Source organism: Triplophysa rosa, linkage group LG22, assembly GCF_024868665.1.
Source record: "Triplophysa rosa linkage group LG22, Trosa_1v2, whole genome shotgun sequence".
NCBI classification, from domain to species: Eukaryota; Metazoa; Chordata; class Actinopteri; order Cypriniformes; family Nemacheilidae; genus Triplophysa; species Triplophysa rosa.
The window spans coordinates 4,059,719-4,083,359 of NC_079911.1; positions in this window are offsets into that span (position 1 = coordinate 4,059,719).

Here is a 23,641-nt window from a genome sequence, read left to right on the forward strand (position 1 = left end):
AACGAAAGTCAGGCCTGTCGGACAGCTATTTACGTCATAGCAAGAGCGCCTCCAAGCAGCTATTTAGCATGGCATTTCTTCCAATTTATTGCAATGGCAGTGACGCGTCTTGTTAATATATCATCTTTGGCCTTTCCCATTGAGCGTACGTTTACTTCGATTACAGCAATCGCAAGTTTTGCATTACGTCATTTTAATTACTCTGATGCGCAAAACCTCTTCAAGAAGCTTATTTTACTGGCATGTTGATGAACATTAAACCAAAAACTGCTGTGAGCTGCCAGTGTAAATCTTTACATTTATTCAATACACCAGGAATTTGTACAAGTTGTTTTTTGCTTAAAGATAATAAAATAAGTCAAGTAAAAAAGAAAATTTCAGTAAAATAGTTTTTTTTCTTAAGTTTTTACTGTTCCTGTCACATAAGCATAAACAATCAAAAAACACTTTAATGTGCTGAAGCCATCAGAACCAAACCGAAAACCGTGGGCCATAAACCGAGGTTCGTATTGAACCGTGGGTGAGCTGTATTGTTGCATCCCTAGTCTTTTGAGCACCAAACGTTTAAATGCATCTAGTTTTGTATTCCACGAGTGTACCTGATGAATTCTGCTATGACATGTAGAGCACATATTGTGTTAAGATTGCTAAAGCTGGAGAAATATAAAGCTATATAAATGTATTTGTATATGGTTCTCATTATATCCCACCCTCTCTGTCTCTATTTAATGGCCCCAAACCGAGATCAGATAAGTTCAATTTCCTTTGATTTTATCCTGACTACACTGGAACTCAACAGACCACATTTTTGACCCAAAGTTACTGAATTACAAATGAAAAACAAAATGAGAGCCAGTTCAGGGGAGGTATTTATGGTTTAGGAGCCACTACAGGAAGTCTTTACTGTCTGTGAACAACTGCAATTAAACTTAAAAGGACCCCAACCAGAAGGGTAGACCCTAACAACAGGTCTACAACCTCATTCAAAGTGAATACAGCTTCTTCAATGATCTTTCATTACAAATTTTGCATTATACTGTGTTAACATAAATATCCAAGTAAAGTACTAACAAAACCGGTATTTCGTACTATTTGGATATATACAGTATATAAACAAATATATTTCTAGTTATGCCAAGCTCGAGAATATTTTATTGTATAGAAATTGTTAGGGGGCATTAAAGTAAAAAAGGGTGAGATCCACTGATCTAGTAAATAAATGTCACACAGTCTGTGAAAACCAGTTTAAAGCCTCAAAATCTAATTACGAGATAACAAGAATCAAAGTTTGATTTCAACTATTAATTTCACTACGATTTTTAACATGACTTTATACTAAGTATATTCTAAGGAATGTTATAAGTAATATTTTTTCTCTGTATGAGCTCTGGTGCTTTGATTGGAGAAGGCATGGATACAGCATAACAAGAACAGCCTTCTGCATGATGGACTGAGGCCATGAAATACGTTTCACTGTATCCTTATACTCTCTTTCTGAGGGTGTTTTCTCTGCATCTGCCCCACCTTACTTCCCTATACATCTCTTTATTGTTTGATGCCCCTGGCACTTACTCTTACGTCAAAACCCACTGTTAACGGCCTTTAACAGTTAACCATTTACTTGATGACGCCTTTTGGCCTTAATAACAATCCTCCTTGAGCAAATAAATTGTTGGTCTGGGCACTGGCGCTATTCCCCCCACACACTTTATTGTCCACTTAACCTTATAAATGGTTAATTTTGACAATATTTCAGTGATCATCTGTCTCCCATATTTTGTGTTGCCTATTTAGAATCTGAAAGATTGACAAACAATTTGTTCAGTGGAGTTGATGATGGCCAGACACTCGATGTTGGCCCCCTCAGTGTTTCCCACAGGTTCTTGAGAGACTGTAGTGCTGGTGACGTCACACAATAATTAGCATATTTGTGACGTCATCACGTCGTGTTTGCATTTGGTCTAGTTTTGGCACTTGAAATCTGTTTCGCTTCGACTCTCTGATCACATTACAGTATATTGTATTTTAACACAACTGAATGCTATTTTCACATATTATCTGTTCTGTTGTCAGACATAAAACGAGTATAAAATAGTGACTAAACACGACCCAATAACATGTCCTGTTTAATCCAACCAGCTGTTACTTTAACTGCTGCTAAAATCCTGATTTATAAACGCGACATCGTCTGACAAAATATTACTTGTTTGTCTCATGCAGCGCACAGCCTTTACTATCTTTACTGCTGTTACTCTCATCAATGTGTTGTTGTGTTATTAGCGCTTTTTATTTTAAATGCAAGTGGTAGTTTTATTGTAGATAGCGTAAAGCGCAGACAATTCGGCGCAAAATCAGAAATATGAGAGAATACACTGTTGCTGTTACACAGAGTTACAACTACAGAACGCACACCGCACCACAGGTTAAGTCATGATAAACTCAATCAGCCCATTTTAGCAAGTACATTTTTATTTTACTAATCATGATCATTGCAGCAAGTAAACCTACATTTATCTACTGTAAAACCCAGCAAGTTCAGTTGACACCTTTAAATTGAGGAAAGCGACTGCCTTAATCCATTACCAATTTTATCTCACACATTTTTATTAATCTTTCCCATGATATTGAGTTATCAGAACTTTATAAAAAAATAAGTACACAAGACACATATGCCAATTAATTTTGTTATCCTCTTTTTGGTTACATGTAAGGTAAATACTGACTTATTAAAGCCAATTTTTTTAGAAAATGAATGCATGTTAACCTGTCGGAATCTACTTAACTGGAGCTCATTCTGGTTTTGGTTAAGCCAGATGCTCATCACATGCCAACTAATGATGACAACAGCTGTAGCCTGTGTCAACTAAAAGCGATGGCATGATGTTATTACTGTCTTCTTAAAACATCTTTTCATACTTTATCTGCCTGCCTATAGTGCCTAACTGCCTGCTTTCTTTATAACCTTGCTGTTCAGTTAGCTTGTACAGTCTTAATCTTGCTCTTGTTGCAGCAGTGTTATGATAATATGAAGAGAACTGGCCCTCTCGGTTGTACATTTTCTATTATTGCAAATTCTTTGTTTTTTTATAGTTCTCCTGTTTTTATATCGATTTTCATAAGATGGGATGCCATAACCATTTTAATATCATACCTGTCATCTATCATGCTAACTGTCTAAATCTAAGTCTCAGAAGAGGTATATACCATTTTATTCACAATAATTCTTGATACACTGTCCACTCATAATGCATTGAGGTAGGTACAATCCTCCTCATGTACCTAGATAATATTGCAAATATTGATCTGATAAAAAATTGATAGACATAATTGCTTAATAGCACTAGACATGTAATGGTCTGATTACAAAACCTACTGAACAGTTAAAATCACTAATGTAGTTTTTGAGGAAAAAATGGTAATACCACTTATAACACAAGTATTGCCAATGCCATAATATTCTATGATCTTATTTCTACTGTTGTTCTCTCTTATGTATCTACTGCCTATACTTTTGTAATATTTTTCTACAAATAAATAGGGCTGCAACTAACGATTATTTTATTATTTTTATTTTATGATGCGCTTAATGCATTTGCTTCGTTATTTACAGTTATGCGCATTCCGGACGCACAATGATGCGCTTAAAGCACCTTCTCCTTCTTAAGTCACGGGATCATTTTGCTATGTTTAACACATGCATCCATCCAACAGTGCATCCATCCAACAGTTTACAGTTAAATCAGAGGTTTAAAAAGAGTTATTGCGTATGAAGACGCACAACATTCAGACCGCTTCCAGTGCTTAATCTTAAAGTTAATCTACACTCAGCAAGTAACTCACCGTCATACATAGACTATGATCTTGTGATTATGAAGAATAATGAAAACATTGGAAAATCTTGGATAGAGTAACGTCCTGACCGTCACCGTCCACACGCATGCTGACTGGAGATTGACAGATGACAGCACCAGCGGAGGTCAGAGTTTCTTAATTATGCTATATTGGTTTATTCCTTGCATAAAGCTTTTAGCTATCGAATGACATAAAAAGTGCATGAAGTGCGGTGGTTTCATGATAGTTAGTTCTTTTTTGAAGCTTAAGAGTAACTTAAGTAGGGTCACAATTTCACAATGTGAAAGGTTCACATACACTAACTTGTACAATAGCGTTAATGTAAATCATTAATGTAAAGCGTAGTGTTAATTTATTACGAAAGTCTACACCTACGTGCCCCTCTCCGTCCGTTTGTGATTGCGTGTCCATGCTGTGAAGATCGCATTCCGGGGTAACGTTAGGGGGAATTCCTCCGTCCATTCAGTAACTAACTGCATCCGAGGTTCGCGATCGCTGTTTGTTGGGTGTATTATACTTTCTCTTGTTCTGCTGATTAACTTGCACACGCCCGGGAACAGAAACTGCCATTACAGCAGATAAACGTAAATTATACGACGCATTTCAAGCACGTTGCACGTATTTTAGTAGTCGACGTAATCGACAACATTGACGCGTCTTTGCAGCCCTAAATACTTATTTAGGCTGCTCCCAAATTTAGGCAGGTGTAGCAACACTGGACCACACATTGTTGCCATAAATTCATCACAGCATATCATACACTACCTTTTGGCTCTTTTAATGATAACAACCAGAACTTTAATAGTTCCAGGACCCTCATGATTTTCTACATATCATAACTTTAGTTACCACATACAGAGAGCCCTGTGGTTGGCCAGTGCTTCCTTTCAGGGCTTCATTTTGCGACCAGTTTTTGAGACAGTGCGAGCATTTTTACACGTACTTACGTAGGGCTGTCACGATTATTAAATTATGGTTTCAGATCATCGCAATTATTGCACATTAGGGCTGCAACTAGTGTTGTCAAAAGTACCGGTACTTCGGGTCCAAGTCGGTACCTAAAAATAAAAAAGTTGTCGGTACCTAATTTTCACAAGACCCGGTAGTACCGACGTACCGGGTCAACCGGGTACTGATGCTCTGTCTGACAGGTTGTTAGTCGGAAACTTTTTATAGACGCAATAAGACGTGATGAGCAGATAAGCGCGGCTCCGATCCACAAGAGATGCGCACAGAAATACTTCAGATTAAAGTCATATCACGAAGAAAACGAACAGAGTTTTGTGGTGAAACGAGGAAGCATCCGGATTTAAGTTAACAAGTTCAAGCGGTAAGTTTCAAATTATGTTCGCGTTTGCATTATGAATGTTGTAGCATATGTTAAATTAAAGGTTATGTCAAAATAAACATCCCTGTTTGCGTGTTAATTTGTTAGCGCCAATGCTAATCCAGTCATGTGTCCTTATTAACCATTTAATGCTTTTATAACTGTAATGGAGTAAAATTAATGGGAGGACAGGGTGGGGTTTACAGTACCTAGTATTTTATTTAGGCCTATCTGCAATCTATGTGCTAGAAAACTATCATACTAACTGCATGACTAGCAATGTGTATGTCTTGGATAGATAACTCTATTAGGTTTAAAAAGCCACATTTAAACTAAAGAAAAATATATCTGTTGCATTTATTATTTTAATATACAGTTACCTTAATGCAAGTAATCTTGTGTAAATGCAGTATAAAAACTGAGGTTTGTTTTAATATTGCATATGCATGTTTGTTCAGTCAGTTGACTTACTGAAGTTTATTCTATTTGTCTTATACAGCAGCAGACTGAGGAGGATGTTCATCAGCATGAAAGACCCCAGTGAGCACACCACAGTTTCAGCAACAATTAACTTATACTTCATGTATACAAAATGGCATTGCTTTCTATACATTTATATTAACAATGAGCTTTATTAATAAAATTGTGTTTCAATTAGCATGTACTTGTGTTTTGCTTTGGTACCGAAATTGGTACCGAGAACCGTGGAATTTTACTGGTATTGGTACCGACTACTGAAATGTTGGTACCGTGACAACACTAGCTGCAACTAACGATTATTTTAATTGTCGACTAATCTCACGATTATTTTTTCGATTAGTCGACTAATCTAACGATGTTTTTTTATCTAATAAAGATTTTTTGGATTAATCCTTTGGCAAACTTTGCAAATAAACAATAAGTTCTAGTATTTTCTTACATTATAAAGCAAATCATACTTTTTACTCCACTACATTTTATAAATAAATATTTAAAAATATGTTTTAACATTTTAATCCGTGTTTACATTAAAATCACCATCTTCTTTTAATTAAGCAGTTTTAATTTTAAAAGTAAAAAAAATACTGATTTTTTATGTACTTAAGTACTGTATTAAAGGTAAAAAAAATGTTTTATTGCACTTATGCTTTTTGTTGTCCTTATGTTGTTCCAATTGCTTCCACTGTTTCCCTCATCTGTAGGTCGCTTTGGATAAAAGCGTCTGCTAAATGACTAAATGTAAATGTAAAAACATAAAAAAATGTGTATATGAAATACTAGAGCATGATATATGCTCTGTATTTTTTTCCTCCAAGTAATATCCGACTCTATTTTCAGTCTCATAATATAATTGAGTAAAAGTAAAATACTACTATCTGTCTCTGTTTATTGTACAAAACTATCACCGTATAAAAGACTCTAATGCAGAGTGGCGTTAAAGCGAGCCCACGCACCCGGAACTCAGAATGATGCGCTTAATGCATTCGCTTCGTTATTTACAGTTATGCGCATCCGGGACGCACAATGATGCGCTTAAAGCACCTATTACTTCTGAAGTCCCGGGATCATTTTGCTCCCCAAAGTAAATAATAGTTAGAACACAACAAGAAGAGATGATATGTTACATGTTTAACACATAGTGCATTGCATCAATCCGACAGTATACAGTTAAATCAGAGGTTTAAAAAGAGTTATTTCTTATGAAGACGCAACATATTCAGACCGCTTCCAGTGCTTCTAATAAGCTAAGCTATACTCAGCGAGTAACGTTAACTCACAGTCTCTAGCAAAATACATTTTAAACCAAGCCATAGACTATCATCTTGTCATTATGAAGAATAATGAAAACATTGGAACATGTTGGAAAGAGTAGCGTCCTGACCGTCACGCATGCTGACTGGAGATTGACAGACAGCACCAGCGGAGGTCAGAGTTTCTTAATTATGCTATATTGGTTTATTCCTCGCATAAAGCTATCGAATGACATAAAAAGTGCATTGGTGGTTTCATGATAGTCAGTCCTTTTTGAAGCTTAAGAGTAATTTATGCAGGGTCACAATCTGCAAAGGTTCACATACACTAACTTACACTAGTACAATAGCGTTAATGTAAATCATTAATGTAAAGTGTAGTTTTACATTACAAAAAAGTAAATTACAAAAAAGTAATTTATTATGAAAGTCTACATCTACGTTCCCCTCTCCGTCCATTTGTGATTGCGTGTCCATGCTGTGATGATCGCATTCCGGGGGTAACTTAACGTTAGGGGGAATTCCTCCGTCCATTCACTAACTTACTGCTTCCGAGGCTCTCGATCGCTTTTTGTCAGGTGAATTATACTTTCTCTGGTTCTGCTAATTAATTTACACACGCCCGGGACAGAAACTGCTATTACAGCAGATAAACGTAAATAATACGAAGCGTCGACGCATTTCACGCACGTAATCGACGATGTCGACGCGTCGTTGCAGCACTAAAATAAATATTTTTTTATTTGTACAAATTTATGTCACATTTTTCAGATCAGACCCCTGTCCCCACCCAAACCCCCGCCGCCGCCAAAATCTCACTCTGAACTCAGTTCAAAACTTGAGAGCGTCGTTGCAGCACTATTGCACATCTCTATAGAAGACACTAGGGGGAGCTGTAGTGCATCTGCATATTGCATATTTTATTGTATATATTGTAACTAAAGCATGGTAATACTTGTAAAATGTACCACCACAACACAATCATTTAAAAAAAAAACTAATGCATATACCATAAAAATAACCTGCATTACAATTTAAAATTATTTCAGTGTGAAAACCAGTCTACCAAAATCTCATTAATATAGAAGTAAACTTTTATTGTGGTCTTGCAAGTGAGAAAAAAACAGACTAGAAGCTTTTCTATGACTGATAGCATTTTAATGGTGGCTTCAATTCACTCCTGATCAATTTACTTAATTTACAAGTATTTGGCGGTTGTATTATTGACAGGTAAAAGCCTAAACCTTAAGCATGATGACCCAATTTTTTTCTATGCATTTCCAAGAAAAAGAACATTGTCTTTATATTCTGAACAATATGGTCGTTTCAAAGCTGAATAAAAAATGTATGAGAATTAAAAGTCAAAGCTCTAAAACAGACAATTAATCATCATAATCGCAATGATTTATTAGACAATTAATCGTCAGCCAAATTTCATAATCGTGACAGCCCTACTTGCGCATGTGCGACCTGCAACTTTTTATGTTTCTTCTAGTTATTAATTCATGTTGAAAAACAAGTAGATCAGGAGCCCCCACCAGTGTAGGCTTTTGTGTGAGATGGGGGGTCCAAAAGTAGGGTCACACCAAAAACCTCCCTGCCACGGCTACAAAGTGATGCAGTGTTTCCCATTTATTCCTAATTTGTCCGGCCAATGTTGCCAAGTAAGCAACTCTTTTACTAGATTTAGTGACTAGTGATGTTCATATTGACCTTTCAATACTATTTTGACCGATTAATACTATCAGTTAAACGATTTAAAAGATATGTTTTTTTTAAGTTAAATAATATTAATAATATTTTTTTATATTAATACGAATAACTGAACTAATAAATTTACTAATAAAATGTTTTTAAATAACTATTAAATCATTAGTTTTCTGTATGGTGAAAGAAAAATATGCTATGCATGTGTTAATTCACGGAGCGTGCAGATGCGTGCGACCAGGTGCAAATGCCCTCCGAAACGTTTTCAAGACTAAAAGATTAAAATCTGATCACGCAAACCACTTGACCAAACTGGATAAGTGTAATACATCTGATTGTTGAGGGCACATTTGTCAGGGCTTTACTCCTCCAAACGGAGTGCGTCACTGGCAGCCTTGCTCAAGCTCAAGTTCGTTGTTTTAAATGTAGATGCACGACAATCACGCTCACAACGCGCGGTGACATTCTCTGTCTACCCGGCGTGTCAACACCACAGCGAAATGAAGCTTTGGTGCTAGCAATCAATTTACCCTTTACATAAACGTATCTCATGCTTACCCGTGGTTTCCCTGCCTTCTTTTAGACGTGATGTAAAAATACGAATGTGAAATAGGGTTGGGCCAATAGACGATGACATCATCCATCGTCGATGGCTGACAGCCATCACGATGTTAGGCCGGCATCGTGATTCCCCTGCATGATGCAATTTTCGTCATCAGCAGGGTCCGCGGTCATCCACACATCCCGTCCGTGTACAGCACATTCCAAAGACAAATGTTGACAGCCAAGTCCACAGTATGACATTCTGCACATGTGTCGAGCTCGTCCATTCATGCTTATCCGCAGTTGAGTATGATTTGGAAGCTGCGCGACGCGTGTGCACGAGACGGACGTAGAAAGTGAATGCAAACAGTGAATCATAGTAATACGCTCACGTTGTGTGTGTAAACTTGTCAATGACGACCTGAATTGTGCGCGTCTGCAATGGCAGCGGGAAACATCAGTGCCTCGTGACCCGCACAGTTGACTTATCACACACACACAGCCTACACTGGTGGGCTCACGATCTACTCGTCTTTCCACATGAAATAACAACTGTAAGAAATTCCAAATTTGCAGGTCGTATATGTGCGAGTACTTCAAAAAATCGTGCTGTCTTGAAAACTGGTCACAAAATGGGTTTTGGTCACAGTCTGGTGCGCTGATATAACTGTTTTTAATGTTTTGGCAGATGGCCATCTAGCAAACTGATATAACCCAATCCCCGCCTCGCCCCCCGATGTCATCGTCCATCGCGATGTTTCGCTGTAGGCATCGTCCGATGCCAATTTGGTAGACATTGCCCAACCCTAATGTGAAATATGGATAAGTAATAAATAATGTTTGTATTTTGCGCGGGTATAGCAGATCGGATTTATATCTGTTTAGCTAAGACACATTTATGTGGCCAAATGCCCTCCTTCCGATGCCTTATCTCTGCATTCCCGGGACATCCGTGCCATCTGAAAGGATGTTTTCTGCCACGGGTCTAACTGTCAACAGGCTCCAGACTGTCCCCACAACACGTAAACATTTTACTTTATTAAAGGTGTCCTGAACTGGCCCTTTTTATTGTTTTATACTGTTGTCTGAGGTCTACTTGTGACGTTCGCGTGGTTTTTACATTCGAAAACATCAAAATCAATAAGTAATAGGCTATTTTCTACCCGGGTTTTAAGGCCGTCTCGTCAAACGCTCTGTTTAAATGGGTGTGCCGCATTGAAGACTTGGATGTAAAAGCCCACTGCTATGATTGAATAGCAGTTTGCGTAGTAAACTTAGTTGGAGCCTTCTGTGAATTTGGTTAGACACGTAACGTTAGGTTGCACATTATCAGGATATATCAAGCGATCTCTAACAAAGCAATATCAAGCGATCTCTAACAAAGCAATAGTGACACATAGTACAAATATGTTTTACTCACATAAGATTGCTGCGCCATTCCTGTCGGATCCAATATTGACGGCACAGCACTGCTTTTTAATTTTAGTCTCCCCGCAAATCCAGAGCCTTGTTCACAAAGGAATCCATGGTGAAATGACGCAAACAAATGCTCAATGTAACACCCACGTGAGAAGGAATGTACTTAAAAATAAACTTCAACCTTGCATTCCTAATATCAGAATCTGAAGGAAGCGACTGTGTTCTTCCACAACCAGGCGATGAACAATGTTGCATGTTTGTTGCTTGGTCGCTCTAAATAAAAATAACAGTGAAACAAGTCACTTTTCCACATATGACACAGGGTTAGCCGCCCTCGAGAGCCCCTCGCTAAAGTGACAGGGTTGCCAGATCTTCACAGAAAAAATAAGCAAATAAAGACAAGACAAAAACAAACCTTAAAATGCAAATTGTTTATATATTTAGTAAGACCAAAAATTATTAAAATCTGCAACAGACCATTTATTAAGACCTAAGTGCCGAGGCTTTTGGATCTAAGACCAAACGACAAGCATAAAAGCGATTATTAATAACAAACATGGCAACACAGCAAAAGAGCGCTGTGTGATGGAGCCTTCCGAGCATAAACACAACACAGCGCATATCAGAAAAATATGTCGCTAAGGTTACCAGTTTGTCGATCATCACAAATGCGGGAGTGTGTACTATGTGTGGCTAAAGTCATTCGCGAACCAGTGGGCGGGGCTAGAGAAGTAGTTGTTGATATTTTTCTGTGGAGGCGGTGTTCAACCTGTCATAGATAGGTGCATTCCAGGACCTGGCGTTCGCTGAGCCTGGTGTCAATAACAGTTGTAATTTCAGTAACAAGGGCGTCTTCAGTTCTGACACTTACAGGATGTTCGCTTGAATACGATTCCCTCTTATACAACAAAATCTCGGGTTAAAATTGTGGTTTTATTTCATGGCTCATTTAAATAAAAACTAGTCAAGCTTTGGATTGAGGTAGGCCTGCTATTTTAATTTGATGAAAAAACTTTCTGATGGAAATAAACTTTGCCGGTTCTTCTGTTTTCATTTTGTCATCATTTGTTAATTATTTAAGTTATTTTCTTGCCTGTTTATTTTATGCTTTGGATTTATATTATTTTAGTTTTTCTCCATTGTCCAAAATGATGCAGGTTCGTGAAAATGTGATAATATGTCAATACAGGTGCTGTTGTTGATTTATTCGTTATGCTGCTGTTTGCATGTTAAAATAAATCTGTGAAAAAAATGTTTGTATTTTTAAAGTGTCACAGACCCTCGTCAACTGTAGCTGTGTCTCAATTTGAAGTCTGCATCCTCCGGATGTCATATGCGAAGGCGTATGCGGCTGACAAACTCGACCTCTGGAGGACGCAGCCTTCGAAATGAGACATAGCATGTATTTTTATTTAATTCCAATTTAATATTAAAATCTTATGAATTAACGGTTAGTGGGCCTCATTCATGAAACATTCGTAAATATATGAGTAAATTCCAAGTAATTTGCGCGTAAAACAGACCTTCCCGAAAACTTTCCTTCGGATTCACAAATACTTTGTAAACGTTGTAAAATGTCTAAAATGTGTGTGTGTTAATGAATTCCACTCACTCGTAAACATGGCGTGCATAGCACGCTCATTCACAATTAGCATAATCCCCGCCTATGAATTACAGATGCGCAAATTACGTATCTAGGAATGCCGGAATCCTCTGGACTTCATTCTCTGGTTTGGCTACATTATATTGCATAAATGCATAAGATACTAATAGGCTATATGCTTACCAATAAATTAATCAATTAAACTGTGTCCACCAAAGCGTTTTTAGCCAGCTAAAATAATAATACCTGGTGCTCTTCTGAAAACGACAAGCTGGTGGCGCCTGAGAACGCTTTGGAGGCACTGCGCATTATTCCGGAGATGCGTTGGTTGTTGTGATTTAGAATATCCGCAACAGTTAGTCTACTTTTCACTAGTATCTTATTTTAAAGAATATTACTTAATATGAAAATGCAGTAACCATTAATATTAACGTCTCCATTGTTGTGTATGATGGTTGGTCAATGGATGGATGTTATAAACATGTTTGTCCCGCCTCTTCTCCACTGTGATTGGATGGCTGTGTAAAAAAGGAAAGTGACGAGCTCTGTGTTTTACCCAAAGTTAAAAAGGCTGTACCAAATACCATTTTTTGAGCTTCGAAGCTTCGGTAGTAATCAACATTGAATATTCGAAGCTTCAGAGGGAGGGGGCTGAACATATTCTTCTCTCTAATAAAGGCAGGAATCTCTGTGACTGTCTGTCCGTTTGCATTTTTATTATGTCGAGAACCGTTAATCCAATCGACTTCACGCGTGAAGAATTTTTCAGAATTAATAAACTTTTAATAAACTACAGAACAGCGCGAGCCGGAAGCGGCGCACCTCACATTAAAATAGTTCCGTTTTGTTTTTACTGGCAAATTATATTTCGTTTAGTTTCTGTATTAAGTTAATTTAGAAAATGTTTGGAGTATATTTTGTGTGTGGTTCAGGTGATAGCATAGTTTGATTGCCAACTGCGCTGGAGTGCGGATTTAAATGCATAACATGGAAACTGTTTAAACTGTTGCAGCCATTAAAATAATTTTGTTTTGTTTTCAATGGTAAATTAGATATATTTTGTTTCCTTACGCTAGTTTCGAAAAATGTTTTGAGTATTTCTTGTTTGTTGCTCAGGCACAGAACGCAGTTTGACTGTGCCAGAGACTATGGATACGTGCGACATAGTGACATAGGGCTGTCACGATAAACCGACGATAAATATCACGTGATTTATGCACAGCTTTTGAGTGAAGTACGGGAAAATGCTGCTGCATCCGAAAGCCAGAGGGCGTTCTCATGCGGAAAAGCCAAATACGCACTGCAGAAGAAGGCCATAACATGTTCTAAAATCTAGGAAATGCCTATGGACATCTTTTTATCACTGTTACTCAAGCCTCATCAGGTATTTTATGATAATAAAGTACATTTATAATGATCATGTTTGACAGGTGTTGCTTTTTCAAACGCACATTATAAGCAACTCAAACTCGCACTGCTTTTAGATCGAGCAGCATTTCCTACTGATCCCAGAGACGTGCTTCACGGACAATCTACGCATTCAAAAAAATATCGACACATTACATATCGCAGCCAGCTCAATTACAATAGGATTTAGTGGTATCGCGATAAATTATCATGCAGCCCTAGTGACATGCAACCTGTCCTCCTTAACGGGTCCCAAACTGCTCGAAATAGTAGGTTTGTCGGACATCATGCTCTGCACAGACCGAACAGCGCAAAGCATCTTTCATTAATTGCTCTCATGTTGTTTTGATAACATAAGCAGATCTGCGCAACACGCACATAAAGTTGAACACATAATAAATCACAAACTAGCATTTTTATAGGCGTACTTCTTGCAGAACTCGTGTGATTTTTCAAACTTGATGTGCTGTTGTGGTAGGCCAGTTTCAAACTGCATATTTGGCACACTGCCTTTGTCTTGTACTCACTGAATTTAAAATGTTCCCACTAGGGGTGTAATGGTTCTCGGTAAAAAATTGAACCGCACGGTTCGGCAACGGTTCAGATTTAAGATGAGCCGCGGTCCAACGCTCGTCTTAAATCTGACGACGCATTTATAATATGGTTCGTTAAAAATTATAATGCGTAAAACAGACTGACAAAGTTCAGCTAATGTATGTTTGTCGATGGATACACATTTAATACCCACAACAAATCAAACAGACAAATTTCAATATGATTGACGTATGCTGTAATATGACCAGTCATTTATGCTTTCATCACCCGGGTGTTGTGAGCACGTGTGAGTGCAGGTGAGACCTGAACAGCACATGTTGCTGTTTAAACTACACTCATTCAAGCCTTGCCAATTTAAACATTTAAGTGCAAGATGATGCACAAGAAAACTCGCTTGCGCGCTGTGAGAAGATCCGAAGCGCGCATAAGGAAAGTCTTGAGACATGGCGCAAATATCAAGTAGTCTTTGAAGCGCTTAAACGGACAAATTCACACACAAAGTAGGTCAACATGCCCCTCTTGTCGAGTATCTTAACAAACGTAGTGAATATGTCTTTAGTGAATGGACGAAACAGACGAAAAACAACGCATGTGTACAGTATCAGTGGATCCGTTTCATTCCTCTTAAAGCGAAAGCAGCATATTCCTGCTGTCTGATAAAAGTCAAGGAAATCACTCACTGCTTGCGACTCAATAGCTTCTGTATTTGTTCTTATTTTTATTTGTCAGTAGTCCCTTTTCCCTGAACATAACACAAACCGAACCGAAACCCTATAACCGTGACACAAACCGAACCGTGAGTAATTTGAACCGTTACACCCCTAGTTCCCACACACCTGAGGTCTTCAGCATTTTTGTCTTCTCCTTCAGGTTAGATAAATCATGACATCCACTTAAGGGCGATTCATAATTAAGCGCGAACGCGAACTGCTTCGCAGGGATGCCAGGTGCTAGGAAAAAAAGAATATTCTAATCTCAAAATTGAAAATCGAATGCCAACCCACCGAACAAATATTTGAATATTCTGGTACAGCCTTATAAAAGACAGGGCAAAAGAACACGTGAAATATCATTATGATACATATAGTGCATCAAAATGTAGTGTCATCAGCTTGTCTAAAAGAATACAGAACGTTATGTGCGGTTTTACGCACTATTTACACGTGGTATGGAGCAGGTGTACATTTCTTTCGTACCAACTAACATTTTGAAAATACGAACATTTTCATGAATCCTAAAATGTATGTTAGAATGACTTTACAAACGATTTACAAAAATTTGTTCTCCTCGTGTTTCATGAATGAGACCCAATGTTCGGATAACTAGGGTTGGGTATCGTTTGGGGTTTTTCCGATACCGGCGGTGCCACATCGATACTTTTAATACGGTACCGGTGCCTAAAATCGACACTTTTAAAAATACTTATTAAATAATAAAAATACACAACAAATTCACAATTAAAGTGAATGTGAAATGAGCATATATACTAACATTACTAGACACTAACATTGCTAGAAAGCCAAAGCCAAATGGACCATCAAGGAATAACAACTGAGCATCTCTCTGCAAAAGAGAAGATTAATTTATCATGTGTAAAGTGCAGCTCTCCATTAACATCCAAATGATAAAGCGCAAAGACACAAGATGACCTGCTGAGCAAAAACTAATGTTGAGTCTGGAAAATCATTAAAAGGTTCATGAACGTCTAGTGCCCTAGATCAGACCATCACACCTCAAAGTGCCCTGGCAAGCTTGACTAATTAAGAGGTCCAACAGTAAGCTTTTCAGTAAGATATTTCTTGTTGTAAGAATTAAAAAGCTAAGTCTCATCTGCAGTTTCATCGATTCCATTCACATTGCCACAGAAATGATGCTATCTTTGCTGTTAAGCAAGTTTTGCAGCAGAAAAAAAAACTTACATAGGGCCTATAGCACAGGATTTTTATTCATACCCAAAGTGTCCCAAAGTCACACACAGAATTATTTGCTAAAGGTGAGAATTACTACATAAATTTATGCCGAAGAATAATCAAAATCATGGCTTTTGCACAGTTGCCTACGAAACACACAGTGCTAAAACAGCAAAATCAGAGGATCACAGGAAATTGGGAGGGTGAAAAATGACAGACACTTGGTATGAGTCACCCTGACTCTAAACTAATGCTTTTACGGAGTATCTATGAGATGTATATCTACACACAGATTGTAATTGCGATTTGGAGTTACTGTCTGACACAGAGCTTTTATGGCCTCTATCCTTTTCGCATGAAAGGAATGATTCACCACTAACTGAAAGTAGGTTACATAGGTGGGCAAGCACATAAAAAGGTTTGAACTTACACTTGGCGAGGGACATGGACAGTTAGATTTATTTTTTATTTCTGCTAAAACAAATTCTAATAACACAGAACTCATCGAATGAGTTTTCACAAAAGGTGTTCACCCTTGAAGATTAACACGAACAGAAATGTCTGTAGTGAATATTGTCCATTGACAAAGTTCAAGAGAAAAATTCAAGTAAATGATCAGAGACATCTGGAAACTTTTTCTATGAGGTAACAGTGCTATCCACTGAGGCATTTTGCAGTAGTTACACAAAACATTTTATAGACCTATGGCATAAAACTTTTCATTCAGTGCTAAAACATAATGGCATGAGTAGACCAGACCAGAGTACTACCAGAATTATATACGCCTCTTAACAACCTCACAAAAAGAGACTGGCGACTTGGAATATTTATGTTGTATGCAACAGAAGCATGGGCATTCTTTTTTGTATTTATTGAAATTAAAATTTAGGTTTGAAATGTCATGAGGGAATGCCATGATAACATTATCGTCTTTAGTTCAACTATCCCTTTAACCATCCAACATTAAATGAATCACCACAGTTGGACTAGAATGAGCAATTTAGTGGCGAATAAAAATCTTTCCTGAGCTTCAGTACAGTCCCTTTTGCAAATCCACATCATCTGGTCTTTATTAGTATGGAAACTCTTGAACTGTGCTCAAAGAACATGGTGAGCGGTGGCTTATATATGTAGACCAGGCAAAAAAGAGCACTGCTAACCCGTGATCTTTAGGTTTAACATCAGCATGGAAAAGATAAGTGCATTCAAGTGTTTGTCCTGATAACCATCATGGAGAGTCAAACTGTAAAAATTGCAAAATCACGTAGAAGGGGAAAGAGAGACAGAGAACAGAGTCTTATGTTAAAGCCAAATTCATTAACATTAGTTGCAGTGAAACGTACATTTTCATGTTTCAAAAATGATAAACTAATTAAACTAATTCTTGTGGGATTAAACTTTGATTTTGAATATTAATCAATTAACAGGTTGTATTTCACTTTGATAAATCGGTTATTGTTTTCTAGTACGTTATTTATGCTAGAATTGAATAACCTATGTAGTCTTTTTCTGAATGCACTGTTTTTTCTGCTTTTCACCAACAAATCATATTGTAGCCTAGGATGATGTCAGCATGAACATTTATGAACAAATATAATTTCATGTAACAGTATGTGAGGGATGGCAGGAATTTAAACTGTCCAGAGTTGTAGCGGAGCGCCGGTGAAGCGCTGATTCTGGTATTAAATTCTGGACTAAAAACAGACTTTTTCGCATCTTGAATTTATTTCATGCGTGTCAGGGAATTTATTTCAATATTTTATCCGAAATGAAGCAAATACACTATGTGGGAATTTCTCACATTATTAAAGCGCGGGAGTGGTTAAAATTATGTGCCATCCCGCACTAAAATAATACATAAACACAATTTTAAGTGAATTGTCACGTGAATTGTTGAATTTGCAACGTGACCATGTTAACTTCTATGTACAAAGTGTAAGAGCCCTTTAATTTAAATGGTTCAAATTATTACAAGAGTATCTTTTGTGTTCAGGGAAAAGGGACTACTGATAAATAAAAATAAGAACAAATAATCAAGCTAGAAGTAACAGCAGCAATAAAACAACAGATCAAAGCAGAAAATTAAATAAGATACTGTATATATACACCTTTTAAAGTAGAAATGGATTAAAGTAATCAAATAAAACATAACATTGCATATGTACAAATTAAATAAAGATGAATCATAATTGAAGTTACAGAAGCTATTCACTCAATGCATGGAGTGCTGCCTACGTATTTCCGGTAAAATCTCAGGGGGCGGGAAAGCTTCCGGGTTGTATTCACCCATAGCAAATGTGCTTTACCAGCGCTCGTTTTGGGGGGAATTAACGTGTAATATAGATTAAACACACACTGAAAAATAAGCGTCTACCTACGACCTGCCAAAATGAAAGTCTGGTTAACTACAGTATTTTTATCTGGACAAATAATAGCTTATTATTATTTAATAACTTTTGAAAAACTAATTTAGGTAAACTAAATGCATCATGCATAAGCTGAAGTTAGTTGTTTACCTTTGAAATTATTCTTTGTATTTTTATTTATGTTTCTTATTTATATATGTGTATAATATTGCATTTTGAATGGAATATGGCAATGGAATGTACTCAATGGGTTTAGTTTTCACAGATATCAATCTATGTAATTTCAGCAATAAAAATGTAAATTTAAAAAGGTTCATTTCAAGAGACCTGTTACTCTTGTATATTTAGTATTGCTCTTTAATAAAGAAAAAGTTCTTATTTTCCAAATAATCGATTAATCAATGGAATAATCTGTAGAATACTCGATTACTAAAATAATCGATAGCTACAGCCCTCTTAAACTGGCAAAATTTTGACTAGTGGACTTTTCTGGATCACCCTTCCCTGTCAGTGCTGAATAAGAGAATGTAATTTTCAGTACATTCCTTCCTGGAAAAATGCCTTTGGGTTATACATTTTTGGCTTCTGTAATATGAAAGGCTCCCTCAGTATCCGTCAGCTCTGTCACCTAATGGAATGCATTGAGCAGTAGTGAACACCTGCTACAGCAGACGTGAATGCGGCCAGTGTAGTTCACTCGCTGTTGATGGATGTGAGATAAACATATAACTCTGGGATAGATTCGTCTTTGATGGATGGCCGAAGTACACTTTATTCCTCCAGCAGCTATAATGTGTCATTTTCTACAAAAACGTGATTCCTTAATATGTATGGATTTCAAATGTAAAACATTAAGGGCAGTCATGGCCTAATGGTTAGAGAGTCGGACTCGTGACCAGAAGGTTGCCGGTTCGATCCTCAGGGCTGGCGGGTAAGGTGCCCTACTTGCTCCCCGGGCGCTGCAGTGATAGCTGCCCACTGCTCCGGGTGTACGTGAGTTTAGTGACTTGCTGTGCGTGTGTTCACTACTCTCTGGATGGGTTAAATCAGAGGTCCCCGTGAACCGGGTCGCAAGAATGTGCTAAAAATCCCTGTTACGCCACTGTATATTTTTATTATGCCTTGGCCCTTTAAGAGCGACCGTTCAAAATTACACAGAGGGCGCGTTTTTTAAGCAATGATTAGACTTTCCATGTTCAGCCAGAATTAAAATGAGTGCCAAACAAACATCGCTCGAAGGTTTCTTTAGTGGAGGAGGTAAGAAAAGACCAAGTGATGGGGATTCAGAGACAATTAACGTTACTTACGAGAAAAAGGGGAAAAAGAAAGCCACCTTTAACCGAAAATATGACGATTCATATCTAAATTATGGGTTCGTCGCTACCGGCAGCTCACAAGCTCCAAGCCCTATGTGTGTAATATGTGGAGATAAATTAGCGAATGAGTCAATGAAGCCCTCAAAATTGCTTCGACATCTTGAAACTAAGCACCCAGCACTGAAAAACAAACCCTTTGATTACTTTGAACGAAAAAAACGTGAACAAATAGGGCAACAGCAACTGCTGAAAGCCAATACGTCGACAAACGTAGCTGCACTGAGAGCATCATACTTGGTGGCTGATCGTATCGCTAAAGCTAAAAAGCCTTTCACTATTGGGGAGGAATTGATTTTGCCGGCTGCCAAAGACATTTGCCGTGAGATGTTTGGCGAAACTGCAGCTAACAAAATAGGCCAGATTCCTCTTTCAGCTACCACTGTCACAAGGAGAATTGATGACATCGCACATGACATCAAAGAGCAATTGTTAGAAAGGATTAACGAGTCACCGTGGTATGCACTGCAAGTCGACGAATCGACCGATGTTGACAACAAGGCAATACTACTTGTTTTTGTGCGATATATATTTCAAGACGATGTGCACGAGGACATGTTGGGTGTGCGCTCAATGCCAACTAACACAACTGGGGCAGAAATGTTCAAGTCTTTGAATGACTACATATCAGGGAAACTTGACTGGTCATTTTGCGTTGGAATATGCACAGACGGAGCTGCGTGTATGACTGGCCGACTGTCCGGCCTCACTACCCGGGTTAAAGAAGTTGCCCCTGAATGTGAACCTACACACTGTGTCATACATCGGGAAATGCTGGCTAGCCGTAAAATATCACCAGAACTACACTCTGTGCTGAATGACGTTGTTAAAATAATTAACCACATCAAAGCAAATGCCCTCAACTCCCGAATTTTCGAACAGCTTTGCGAAGAAATGGAAGCAGAACACAAACGCCTTCTGTTACACACGGAAGTCAGGTGGCTTTCTAGGGGGAGATCTTTGGCGAGAGTTTACGAGTTAAGAGAGCAGATACAGATATTTCTTTCAGAAAGAAAGTCACCACTGGCAGCAAACTTTGGTGACGACGAATGGATAGGTAAACTTGCATACCTGTGTGACATCTTCAACCTGTTGAATGAACTCAATTTGTCCCTTCAGGGGAGAATGACAACTGTCTTTAAGTTGGCAGATAAAGTGTCTGCATTCAAAGCTAAATTGCAGCTCTGGGGACAGCGTGTGCCAAGGGGTACATTTGACATGTTTCCAACATTATCTGGACATTTAGGAAAGAAGAAACCTCAGCCATCTCTCTCCCAGCTGATCTGTAACCACATAGCTTCACTGTCAGTAGAGTTTGAACGTTACTTTCCAAACTCGAGCGATCCAAGAATCGGAAAAGAATGGGTTCGTGATCCTTTTGCAAATATGCCCCACGAATCATCCACGTCGGTTCATGATGAGGACCAGCTCATTGAAATTGCAAATGATGGGGGACTAAAGAACATTTTTCAGACATCCTCCCTTGCAGGCTTCTGGATAAAATTAAAAGCGGAATATCCAGCGATAGCTGCGAAGGCTCTGAAATGTTTACTCCCTTTCCCAAGTTCATACCTTTGCGAAGCAGGGTTTTCTGTACTGACAGCAACAAAAACAAAGTTACGAAGCAGGCTGGACATTTGCAACACACTTCGCGTCTCACTGTCACCCATCTCTCCTCGTTTGGACAGTATTATTGCAGGGAAACAAGCCCAAGGCTCCCATTAATTGAGTTATGGTGAGTTTGTAAAAGGCTTTGTTTGTAACGTTATATTTAGAAGTTCTACGAATTAATGTAAATTAAGTTGACTTTGTAATGTTTTATTAAGTTGTATGAAGTTGGAATGACGGCGAAGTTCGACGATTTCATGTAAATTAAATTGACTTTGTAATGTTTTTATTTAGTTGTTGTATGAAGTTGGAATGAGGCGAAGTTTGACGATTTAAACTAAATTAAATTGACTTTGTGATGTTTTATTTTTACGCAGTTGGCATGAATGCGCAGCTTGACTTTAATGGAAATTAAATGTTAAATAAATTAATAATAAATAAGTACGTAATATGTAGTTATTTATTCACAGTAATGAGTAATTATTTTCATTGTACTTCCCTCCACCCCCACCAGCCGGTCCGTGTGAATATTTTTAAAACAAAACCGGTCCGTGGTTTAAAAAAGGTTGGAGACCGCTGGGTTAAATGCAGAGGTCACATTTCAGGTATGGCTCGCCATATCTGACTAATAGGTCACTTTCACGTCACTTCACTTTAAGTTTTTAGAAATGAAGTTGAGCCTCATTATTTGGGTCAGTAACAATTCTGTAACAATTCATCTACCCTGACTTTTCCAACATACGCTTTCAAAATGTTTTCATATCAAATCAAGCATACTTATTCAGGGTTTTTCCTGGCTCAAAATGAGGTGGAGGTGGTGCCATCCTGATCTTGTACACACACGTAGGCCTACCATACCTGTACCATAAGTGGCTTAACCAAAGTGACTTTGACAGGTTCTAATAAAATTAGATGAAAATGACAATTATTAAGTTGTAGAAAACATTACTTTTATTCAACCAAACAGAAATGTTTTTTAATCAAATAAAGCTTTTTTATCATTTTCAACTAACTTTTCAGCCCACAATAGCCAACTGAATTAACCAGTCTTTCTAAATGAGCAAAGCTCATTCACATCTTGCATTCTCTGTGGTTCACTTTAAATGATTCAAGGATCTCATTTAAATAGTTTAAATGAATCGGTTCAAATGAGTCATTCGTGTGCGAGTCATTCTGAACACAACGTGCGTTCATACTGGCGAAGTCGCTGTGTACAGTATACGCTGATTCAACGATCCAACTGCACAGCTAAAGACATTACAATGATGTACGTCATGTTAATTTAAGAAATTTCAAGAAATTAAACGTACTATGTTGCAAAACAAACAGCCGCGAAACACAGCTAGCTCTTGTTCTGCAACTCTTTTTAGCGCCTCAGTGTGCTGATAACAAAACAGCGCCTCCGTTGTGGCGTAATGCCGCAACTGCAGTTACAAATGACAGTCTGTTAAATGCACGCAGCATTTCTTGTGAAGACACCCGACATAATTTTGACAAGAGTCTGAGGCGGCATGACATTTCACGGAGGCGGCCGCCTCCAATTTCTCTATGCAGGAAAAACCCTGTTATTGCTAGTATATGCCACTGACTTTATATCTGCGCTGCTCATGCTGTATAAAGACAACGTGTCTCTGCCCAGCTCGCACTGTATAAAGAAAATGCTTCTCTGTGCAGTTTGCACTGTATAAAGACACCGATGTCATCATCCATCGCAATGTTTCACTGTAGACATCATCCGATGCCAATTTCATAGACATTGCCCAAATCCTAATTATTATCTGTCGTTTTACATTTAGTCATTTAGCAGACGCTTTTATCCAAAGCGACTTTTAATTTTCATGATCTAATGATAATTAGACATTAAATGGCTTGTTTCCGTTCACACTATCATGGGCAATGCAGGGCTCTAGACTTTTCAAAACAAAGTCATCTCTGTGGAAATATACAATACACATGCTGGCTTATGTACATATTGTAAATTGTACATAATTTGTACAAATTGTACAAATTGTACATTGTGTATTGTAAATATACAATACACATGCTGGCACATGCCCTGTTCCTGCTTCCTGTTTCGTGCATCGCTGCCGGCAGCTTGTTTGTATCAGTGCTCTATCACTTCGCTCTAATATTAGTGTATTTTATTTTCGTTAATTATTATTGTCGTTGCTAACTTATCCTGATATCTCAATAACAGCGGAATATCCAGCGATAGCTGCGAAAGGCTCTGAAATGTTTACT